Source organism: Brassica napus, chromosome C8 (assembly GCF_020379485.1).
Source record: "Brassica napus cultivar Da-Ae chromosome C8, Da-Ae, whole genome shotgun sequence".
Lineage (NCBI taxonomy): Eukaryota > Viridiplantae > Streptophyta > Magnoliopsida > Brassicales > Brassicaceae > Brassica > Brassica napus.
In genome coordinates this window covers 29,849,268-29,861,542 of record NC_063451.1, presented here as the reverse complement: position 1 = coordinate 29,861,542, position 12,275 = coordinate 29,849,268, and the positions used below count along the sequence as shown (strand labels likewise).

Sequence of the window (12,275 nt, the reverse complement as noted above, 5' to 3'; positions counted from 1 at the left end):
CTGCTTGACAGATCCAAAATCCAAGAACAAGTCTCAGAACCAAGGTGTTTGTTGAGAAGTACCAATCTTGTGACACTGAACATGTATGGTGTGTTGGGCTTCCCAAATTATATACACGTGACACCTGCCCACAAGCATGGTATTTCCTCATCATAGTTCCAGTTACGTATAACAGAGAGAGAGAGGGTCACTGAGGATAGAGTATTTGAACGATATCAGAAGAACACCATCAGTGCTGAGGGAATTGTACCTCATGAGAGCTATATTCTTCGCCAAGTACACAAAGTGAGTGGGGGAAGTTAATAATTATACCTCTGTTCTGCTATGGTTTTAGCCATTGTTTGCTTTGATTATCGAAAAATATATAACCGTATAATAACCCTAAATAATTAATACACTGTAAAGATTTTTCGGTGATTTCTAGCAGCAGCTAGAAAGCATTCAGAAGATGATGGAATCAATTCCATTGATCGGCTTCCTCATAGGTTTCCTTTAATATTTCATTATATCCACAAAATATCGTTGATCACTGACAATGCATTTGCTGACTTTCTTACACTCTTTTATCTCCAGTGAATTGGTTTTCATTTGTATGTTTTGATTCTTTGACCTTGCGTTGGAGAGAGCCTTTTGATATAATATATAACTATGTAATTTTTCTATATTACCATAATGCTACAAACTAAGTCAAATTTTCCTTCCAGCTTCCAAGTAAATGATTTGAAATTTGAATGATGCAGCTACGAAAGGGAAGAAGGTGAAAGAACGAGTCAGACAATGAGGTCAGCACTGTAAAAACATAGACCCGTGGTTGATTCTCATCGTGTTTATTAGTTGTGGTGCACATTTTTACCTTTTTATACATTCTGCTTTTGTGATCTATAAAAGGATACCATGCAGAGAAGCCACTAAAGATCCAAATTTCTGCAACACTAAAACAACAGCTCATTGTCTGGGAGAATATTACGCACCAGGACAAGGTATATCAATCAATCTAACTAAGTACTTTGACTTCCAATTTTCTAAGTCATGTGTAGCATGTGCCTCTGCTATAGGTACAACCAGGGTCTGCTGCTGATGGAAGTTCACAAGCTAATGACATTGATGGGAAGAAAAAAATTAAGCGGGCAAGAAGTTGCTACTAAGACCTGCCATTATCCACCTATCAACTCCATGGCTGCTTCACAACACTAACATGTAGCTCAATGCATACAATGCTTTGTAAGTTGATCCAAAATCATTTGAATATACAGAAATGCAGAAAACGGTTATGTTGTAGCAACTTTAACAGATTGTTGGAGACTCATACGTGTCCTCACCTGACTAAAATTTGGTAGTGGACTTATGAATCTGATCTCATTTAGTACATAGTGGCTCTGTGAGTTTTAGTGTTCATAATTGTTTGCTTGATAAAATGTTACATTGTCAAATAAGTTATGCCATTTTAGTTGATAGTCTTCTGATTATTCTTACAGATAGTTTACAAGAATACAATAGGAAAAGCAACGATGATCCTAAAGTATCAATACAAAGTTACGGAAATGAGATCGATGTTTGGAGTGAAGGGATTATTTTAATCATCTTACTTTGTGGTGTGCCTCTTTTTTGGGCTGCTAATATATTGCTAATTGTTTCGTCCATTTAATTATGTAATTGATATTTTTTTATGATTTTGTTATATTTACAATTAGGAATGTGAATTGTTGAGCGAAGCTTGAAGAGGTTTATTCATTTTAAATTCTCAATATTTTCCTTTGTTATTTTCAATCTTTTACTTCATTAATTCACTCATGTGTGCAAAACAAAAGTATCTCCTTAAATCCACTCAACAGATCGTGTAAATGTTCTTTGCTTCTAATCCTTGGAGTTTCTCTTTGAATTGGACCAAACTGTGTGCACACATATCAATTCCAAATGTAAACCTGCACTACCAACTTACATTTTTTTAGAAACGCAAATAACATATAAGGTATGATCTTATAAAACAAATTATAACAATTGTTCAAATTAAATGTTAACAAATAAAATTTACAATATGATTTTAAAAAACAAATTATACTTATTATATTCAATTTAAAATAAATTTAAATGTTTTATAAAATTAAAATACATTTTAATATAAAGAATTAGGGGTGGGCGTTCGGGTACACATTCAGATTCAGTTTGGGTCTATTCGGCTTTCGGGTTTTCAGGTTCAAAGATTTCAGCCCCATTCGGGTATTTCTAAATTTCGGTTCGGGTTCGGTTTGGATCTTTTCGGGTTCGGATAACCCATTTAAATTATCTTAAAACTTTAAAAATTTATTATATGCTTAAAATTTCTCAAAATTTATAAACAAAATGATATATTACATATAACTTTGAATAACATATTTTAAAATACATAAAATGAACATATAAATTGGTTTGTTTTGAATATTTGGATAGGACATCAATAGATATTTCAAGTATTTTTGGTGATTTGAGTATATTTTAGCTATTTCAAACATTTTTTTTTGATTATTTGTATATATTTTTAAGTATTTTGAGCAATTTTAAAAATATTTAATATATTTTAGATGTTTTTAGTAAATATTAAATCTAAAAATAAGTAACATTATTAGGTATATAAATCTATTTCAGATACATTCGGGTATCCGAAATATTTCGGTTCGGATCGGGTTCGGTTTCAGTTCTTTAAATACCAAAATTTTAAACTCATTCGGATATTTAATCAATTTCGGTTCAGATTCGATACTACTTTTTCGGATCGGGTTCGGTTTGGTTTTTTTGGTTCAGATTTTTTGTCCAGTCCTATAAAAAATTTTATTGTACGCTTACCCGTCCGTAGGGCGTACCAACCCCTAGTAAATAAATAATCATGAGCCATAGGTTGCTTCAAAATTGACCACACAACTATACCAATCACAAACTTAGCTATGTACTCGAAATGATAATACAGAAATGTATAAGCAATTGCGTGTATAAAGAAGCCAAAACGAAGTGGACCATCTAATAAGTTTTGTATCTTGTTTGAACAGAAAAAACATAAAAATATAAAAAAGCATGTTTGTATCTTCATTATTAAATTAATTAATTATTCTTATCACTATTTTAATTAATTTTATATTATAAAATATTTTTAAAGTTGTTACTGCATATAAATTATAATTATATCATGAATCAGTGTCAAAATTAACCACTCAACTACCGATCATGTAAGGTAGCTAATCTGCTCAAAATAAAAAGTTCTTAGTTGACTAAAGAATCAATTTGAGACTTTTGCTTTCATTTGGTATTTAGCAAGCTTTGCTAATATTGTGAGAGGAATGTTTAGATCGGTGATTTCTCCAACCGGTACCTATGACACCATGAAATTTATGGGCGATCTCAATATAAATTATAAAATATTTTAAGCTTTAGTTTATAAATAAATTTGATAATTTTTACTTTATATTATTGTCTTATTTGGAAATTATAAGGGAGATGTATTCAACTTAAAGTTTGAATTGATTTAGACTGACTTACTTTTAATGAGTTTTAGCTGATTTTAGTTGAATTAGAGAATTTATAAAAAAATTATTAAACCATTTCAAAATCTCATTTAAAATAATGAGTTTTGAATTTGTATTTTTTCAACTAAGAAAATCCATTAAAACACTCTAAAATCATTACAAACATTTTGAAATCCACGATTTGTTTTTTTTTTCCAGTAACATCGAATCTCTAAGTATTTTATAAAATAACAAGTTCAATAGGATTGATTTTTAATATTTTTTTAAGTAAAGTTTAAATAACATGAAATTGTCACTTTAATTCAAATCACATCAAATTTATGTATTGATTCTTTTAAAACCATCCAGATTTCTAGATAACAACTTTTAGATAATATACTGATGAGATGGCGATCTAAATGAATTTTTCAAAATAAATATATATATATATATATATATATATATACTAATTTAAACCCAATTAGCAATTTTATGTCTCAAAGGTTTGATTTGAATTTCTTTTGACTAATATTTGACTATAATAAAAAATACAATTCTCAAATTTCCAGTTGAGAAGTTTAACCAAATTAACCAATGAATTCGATTGACAAATTTGACAAGATTTAAATCAGAGCAAAGTAGAAAACATAGTAAAAAATAGTCCCAAAAAACTTTGTTGGATATCTACCAGTGTCATAATGAAAGTAAGAGCAAAGTAGAAAACATAGTAAAAAATAGTCATGCTTTTATTAAAATAGTTAATTTGATATAGATATTTAGAATTTATAAGAAGAAAAACATTGTAAACTAGACATGGCTTCAATAGGAAAAGCATTGTAAATTTTGAATGTGATTACTTATTTGGTAATGTTTTCCACATGTGTGATGCTTTAGTAATAAACTAGTATTATTACCCCGTGCTAAGCACGGGATCAATTTTTGCTTGCACTTAAATGATCTTTTTTTTGAAAGATTGCAATTAAAAGATTTTTTTATTGTACGATTCCAATGTTGTTGTTTTTTTTTTTAAGATTCCAATGTTGTTGTTTCATTTTTGTTTTCATCAAACTTAAATATTATGTTAGTAACACACACCGGCATCTAAAATTAGAAGAGGATGCATTCAGACAAAGAGTTTGAAGCCTCATAAGAATTATTATGATTTTTCAGAGAGATAATATACATATTTAGAAGCAATTTTCATAGAAAGTTAAGATATATACAAACATGCATAAATGTAGTTAAAAATAAGTTTAATCTATTCAGTTTTATTTGTATTTTGTTTTGTAAATACGTCTTCTTGAAAAATACAAATCTCCTTATTTCTAATATAATGGAAAAAAATGAAACTAAAGATAAGAGACTCGATATATTTAGAGTATTCAACTTGTATATAATAGACATGCTCTATTATAATTTAAAAAAAAAAAGATTTTTGAAACACTCAGATCATAACTTACAGATTTGTAAATACTTAGCTGGATCATCAAAGTTGTTAATACTCTTTTTCCCTGGTAGAGTTTTTGGTTTTTAATGTCTTTCCTTCTTTCGAAAGAAGTATCACATCTTTAGTATTGACCGATGGAATTTCTTCAAGTAAAGGCTACAAAAATAAAATAGATATTTTTAAAGAAAAGCATAAGAAAAATAATCAGATAAGATCAGTTACAAAAAAAAAAAGGAATCAGAGAAGATCTAAAACACCACTTGTTATCAGATTATGGACACCTGATTCTAGTCCTTCGTTTGTTGTAGAAAAAAACTCCTTCATTTTGTTTTGGCTTTTTTTTTTACTGGATTGTATGCTGATCCAATAATGTTTCATTCTTGTTAAAGCCAATTTGTCTTGTCTTCTTCTCTCCTGTTTCTGTTGGATGTAGAGGTGTACACTTACATAAAATATTCTATTTCGCTCCCTCTATCTCAGATTTTCATATTTGGAAGAAAGAATATACAAACCTGATTTCTTCTAATAAACCTTGCATGCGAAAGCTTGATACAAAAATATCATAGTGAAAAGGCATAGAAAAGAATGAGATCCAGAGAAATTGAGAAAGATGATACATCAAATATCAATTTATCTTGGAGAAGAAACGTTGTGTGGATTTGAGTAAAAGAAACTTACAATGACAATTCAGAAATATAAATGATGGAATGAAGGTAGTTATAAGAGAGATTGACGTGAATGGTGATCGTGGAGGTGTAGGCAAGAAGAACTGTTGGAAAGAGATTATTGGATTGAACTGGATTGTTAAAACCGTGTGTTTCTCTTCTTTTTTTCCATTTTTATTTTTGCTTTCATTATTTTATAAACAATTTTTAACTTTTAAAATATAAAATAGGATCCATGTGTCACAATTTGATTGGTAGAGTGACTTGTACTTTAGTATATAAAGGATTTCAATATAAATGTCTAATTTTCTCATTAAACAATTAACATTTAACCTTTTCTTAGGTTTCTTTTATGCAGAAATCCAAAGACGTTTTATTTTTCTTCTTCTTCCAATTGCACTAAGCATGTACTAAATTGGCATAATCAATGATTTATACCATTCAAAATTGATCACACAACTACCGACCACAAAAGGTAATGTAAACTAGTCTACTTAAAATAAAAAGATCTTATCCGAGGAAGGAATCGATTTGAGACTCTTGATTTTTTTTTTTAGTATTTATCGAACTTTGTTGATATAGTGAGAGAGATTTTTACATTGGTGATTTATCTAACCGATACATATACTACCATGAGATTTATGATGATATTATGTGTTTAGAAAACAAAACAAGAAATATTATTCTAGATAGGAAATGTAATCTTGAAATCTTATATAATAAAGAAATGTTTCTCTCTCCTGGTGAATCCACGTCAATAAGTCAATTCCTCTCAGTGTGACACGTGTCCAACTCTGTTTTTTCATCTTTTTAATTTGTTTTTTGGGCTTCACGAGTGGGCTTCCGCTTTTATTAAATGAGTAATTGGAAATTATTTTCTGAGCCCAAATCCACCATCCTCCCTTTTCTCCAACCAAAAAAACTGAGTCAGACCACGTCTGTAATCCAAACATTTTTTTTAAATCCAAACAAACTTTGTTTCCGTCAAAAACTCCAAATGATTACATCTAAGCCTGCGATTTAGGTAAATTTGGAAAAAATCGATTAAGTTAGACTGTTTTCTGTTTTTTTTTCAGACTGAGAAATATCTATATAATTGAACCAAACAGATAAAATGCTGTCACTTTATGTTGATGAACTGTGAATCAAATCCTAATTTATCAAGTAAAACAGAGAAGAGGAAAGTGAACGACGAAGCATAATTAGATGAAAAGGGAGATTAGGTGGTGAAGAAGAAGATGGGGTCAGGTGGTAAAGAAGAAGGTGAGGTGGTTAAACGAAGAAGATGGATGAGATGAAAAGGGAGATTAGGTGATGAAGAAGATGCGGTGAGGAGGTGAAGACGAAGGTGAGGTGATGAAAAAAGAATACGGGCCGGATGAGATAGTGAAAGAAAGAAGAAAATTAGGTTGAGTCGGCTGAGAGAGAAACAATAAAAGTACTTTTTTTCTTCTTCTTTAGTTCAGTTAACCTTTCATTTAATTTTTATGTACCCAATCAAGTTAAAGTCCACTAATAACCCAATAACTAAAGTTCATTAATACAAAATATGGATATTAGACAAAACAAACTCAATAATGCATTCACAGATCAATTTAACTGAAAAAAAAACCTTACTAGACGCCTAAAAACATGACCATCAATTTAAAAATAACTAGATTTTGATCCGCGCAACCGCGCGGATGTTTGTTTTCATTTTTTTATACATAAATTATTATTTTAGAACATAAGTGGTATATATTTTTAACGTTAATCATATACTTAAATGTTTATATAACTATTTCAAATACAATAATTTTATAACTTATATGTTATAATTAATCAATTGTTTAAAACCGTATATATTTGTCAGTTCTTATTATATATTTATCTTATTGTATTTGCATTTAGTTATTAAGAAAATTAATATATTCATGAGAAAACATATTTGAAAATTATTTTGTATTTAATTTATGCTAAATTCTGACCCGTTTTTCAAAGTTGGATTTATTTTTACTAATATTTTTATGTTTATTCATTTTAGATAATATATTATTGTATATAAAAAAGTATGACATATGTTAAATTTTAGACATGTATTATATAGTTTGCTAACATATGTTAATTTTTAGACATGTATCATCATATTATATTTTTAAAATAAATAGTTTATATTTATGAAAATAAAATTTATAAATTTATCAGTTGAATATACTTTTATCATATTTATTTAAGTATAATAATTGTATTTTAATATGATCATGACTATAAATTAGATAAAATATGATATAATTTATTTATTTTTCATTTTATAAACGATAACTTAAAATACATTAAGTTATGGTTAAAATATTTTTACACAGATTTATAAGAATTTTTAAAATATAATATATAAATATATATTATATTTAAAATGAAAATATATGATTACAGTAGTTACAAAGATTTTATATTATTAGCTTTAAAGAAATACATGTTAACCCATCTTACCAACATATTAGATTTTGTTTTTGAACATAAATATTTTATACTTACGAAAATAAAATTCATAAATTTATAAATTTAATACAATTTTATTATATTTAGCTCAATATAATAATTTCTTTTAATGTGATTGATTATGATGATATAATAGATAAAATATTATAGAATTTTTTTATTTTTCATTTTATAAAAAATAATTGAATATGTTAATGTATAATAATATTTCAAACAAATTTCAAAATTAGTGAAAATATTTATATATAATTTCGAAAATGAAGATCGTGTAAAAATATTTTATAACTGATTTGTTAGAATTTTAAAATAAATATATTTATATTTAAAATGAAAAGATATCAAAAGATTTTATGATTAAAGTATTTTGAATATTCTATGTATTATTAGTCTTAATAAAATACATTTAGTAAGATTTCTAACTGATAGTCCAAATTTAAAAAATCACACATGAAATAAGTCATGACTTGTGTTTTAATATATAAGATACATAAGTGACATTATTCTCAAATCAGAACCCTAGAATACATCATAATTTATTTAAAATAACATAACTAATAAATTTAGTTATACTACTATAAATTTTATAAAATTTAAATTTAGCCTAGATGTATGGTATAATAACATTTTAAACATTTTATTCTACAAAATTCAATAATTTTAAATAAATTATATTTATAAAATAATATATATTTACATTTAATAGAAGATTTAGCTAACTGTTAATAAAAACACAACCAATCTATCTATAACACTAAAATATAATTTAGTCTCTTCTTAGAGAGACAATTACCTATCCCTCATGTTAACACGTAAACTTTAAAACATTAATCATCTAGCATTATTTTTGGTTTTTTACTAGGATCTAATGATTTTTGGTTTTATCGATTTGATAGATAAACTGAAATAAAGTGCTAAAACATTTATTATTATTTTTAGCTTCCACTCTGATTAATTGATGCCATATTAGATTTTGTTCTGTTTGGTATTGATTTTGGATTCAAACTAGATCTAGCTTTAAAATAATATTACAATTCAAATTCTCTTTGTATATAAACAGATGAGTTAATATTGCATTTGTATTTTGAGTTTGTTAAATATATGCATATAAATTAAAATTAAAATATTTTTAACGAAAAAATCTGGTTTAGTATGGTTACACTGCACTAGCAATAATAAAAAAGGGTACTCTCCTTCAATAAATTACAGTACAACATCATGAAATCTCAACAAAAACTGATGTAATGTCATCCCAAGGAAAAAAATAAAACTAACTAATTATCAAAATAGCATAGTTTATTTAGACTTAAAAAGAAAAGAAAAACAAGTAGATAATTTAGCTACTATTTATATTTTTAACTAATAAAAATTAAAATAATTATTTACTCAAACTATTTCGATTGTTTCCGAATATGCATCCCGCCAGTAGGGCGGACCGACCCTAGTGATTTATAAAGAAGGAATTTAATTTGGAGTGACTACGTAGGTGGTTGGTTAGTCGGGACTCGGGAGGAAAGTTAAACATCAAGATCATTGTGACTAAATGCATAAGAATATTATTCCCTCCATTTTTTTAATATAAGTTGTTTTAGAGAAATTTTTATATTTTTGATTTTCTATGTAAAATTTATCAAGAGTTAATGTTATATGACCAATGATAATATACATTATATTTTATTATTGGTTCATTTGTGGTTAGATAAATAATTAATGATGTTTTCTTAGAAAATGTAAGAAATTAATGATTTTCTTAATCTACGTGCATAATTCTAAAAAGACCTATATTAAAAAACAGAGGAAAATAAATAACATTTCGTGTTTACATTTCTAATTTAAACAACATTTACATTATATATAGGTTTATAGTAAATATGCTTCCGACGTTTATATGCCTAAGTCAAGGGTTTTTAGTGAGTAGGCGCTCACTAATCCTCATATTTGCATCGTCTTTCTTTGTATGAAACTTAACTTGCTTTTTTTGGCAATAACTCGACTTGCTTAGAAGAAGGAACATAAGTTATATCTTTTTTTTGGTAAAAAAATAAGTTATATATTTCCGAACATTTTTAAACACATTAGCTGATACCACGAAAGCATAAAATACGTACATATACATAGATATCATATGTATTTTTATTTAGAATAAATGTAAAAGAAAAAGATAGAATAAAAGTAAAACTTTTCTTAACAAAATTACGTAATTATTGTTTAAATATTACAAACTTCAAATAGTTTTATGTATAACCTGTCTATATATTATATTACACATGCATTTAAACAATTTTTTAATAGGTCAATGATTAAATATGTGTTGGTTTGTTCTTTTTTTTCCTTTGATTTTTTTGTATTTTTTTGGCCTTTTTATTTTAGTTTTTCTTTTCTCTGACTACTACTGCATGGATTTAATATGCTTCCTATGTTTATAGGCCTAAGTCATGTTTTTTAGTGAGTAGGCAGTGCTTAATCCTCACATCTTTAGTCTTTATGTGTGAAATTTGACATGCTTTGAAGAAGAGAAATAATTTATATTTTAATTTTTTTAAAAACATATGGGCTTTGTAAGATACCACAAACACATAAATTACGTACCATGACATAGGTCTGAGACGGATCGGATATCCGGGCAATTTTAAGGTATTCGGATCCGGATCTTTATCCGGCGGATCCATAACTTTACTATCTTTATCCGGATCCGGGGTTCTCGGATATCCGGGTGTCGGATATCCTTCTAAAAATTGTAATATCCAGCGGATATCCGGGTGTCGGATATCCTTCTAAAAATTGTAATATCCGGCGGATATCCGGATCCGGATTTGGATCCTTAAAATAAATAAAAAATAAAATTAATATATAAAAAATATTAAAAATAATTTAAAAATAAAAAAATATATAATGTTTTTAATTATTTCTATGTATAATATTACAAAATTTACATAAAATTTATATATACTATTATAAAAATAAAAATATATTAAATAAATTAATTTTTATATATAGATATTACTATTTTTGAAATAATTATTAATAAAAATTACGGATCCGGATATCCGGACTAAAAAATTAAGGTATCCGGATCCGGATCCGGCTTTGACGGATCCAACATTTTACTATCCGGATCCGGATTCGGCCCCTCCGGATATCCAGATTTTTGGATCGGATCCAGATCGAATTTGGATCTCGGATAAAAGTCCAAGGCCTACCATGACATAGATAGCATATGCATTTCATTTAAAATAAATGACAAATCTTTTTAAACAAAACTACATAATTATTGTCAAAATATTAAGAACCTCAAATAGTTTTATAAATAACCTGTCTACACCTATATACTACAAATGCATTTAAAAACATTCTAATAGGTTCATGATTAAATATGTTTTGGTTACTGGTTACTGGTTACTGGTTACTGGTTACAGTAGTTACTTTTTTTCTTTGACTATTACTTCATGGAAGACCAATCCTCATTTCTTGTATTTGATATAATTTAAATCGTAGTGGGCTTGAATAAGGGCGATGATTGGTTCGACTGTGGCTTTAAAAATTTAGCTGTAGATGATTAGCTGTAGATAAATCGGTTGTAGCTGTAAAGTTGTTACTGTAGACTTTTTCTGCAGAGACTTTTGCTGTAGTTAAATTTTTTGTAGCTGTAAGCTGTAGGCCGTAGATATTTTAAAATAAAATATATGAAATATGTGTTGTATATATAAAATTATTATTTTATATCAATTAAAATAATTTATATTAATATTTTTTTAATAAATTATCAAAATTTATTGTAATTTAAAATGTGATATGTAAATAATATTTATATTATTTAAATATCTTAATAATTTAAAAACACTCAAATTCAAAATTAAAATTTTTATAAAAGTTTTTATTATGATTATATAATTTATTTGATATTATTGATATTTTTTTCATTTACAGATTCTACAGCTTATAAAAAGAAGATGTAGTATTTTTGCCTAAAGCAGATAAGAAAAATTTTTGCTTTATTTTTTTTGTTGTAGCTTTAAAAATAAAGATACAGTGGGGGTGATTGGTTGGACTTTATCCCCTTACTTTAGCTTTATTTATTTTTAAATCACTAAATTTTACCAATCATGTTGTAACTTTACTTTTAAAAATTAAAGTTTACATCAAGTTTTTATTTAGTTTTACCAATCATGCTTTAGCTTTATTTTTAAAGCTACAGCAAAAAAAAATAAAGCAACA

General features: G+C 26.9%; 1 long non-coding RNA gene across 1 annotated transcript; it reads right to left on the bottom strand.

The window, feature by feature from the left end:
- Window positions 1–4,487: 4,487 nt before the first annotated feature.
- On the bottom strand, window positions 4,488–7,361 carry LOC125591729. Its single transcript, XR_007327846.1, has 2 exons — window positions 5,433–7,361; window positions 4,488–5,340 (listed from the first exon to the last, which is right to left on the bottom strand). It is a non-coding gene; the product is annotated as an uncharacterized LOC125591729 (long non-coding RNA).
- Between the last annotated feature and the right edge of the window lie 4,914 nt (window positions 7,362–12,275).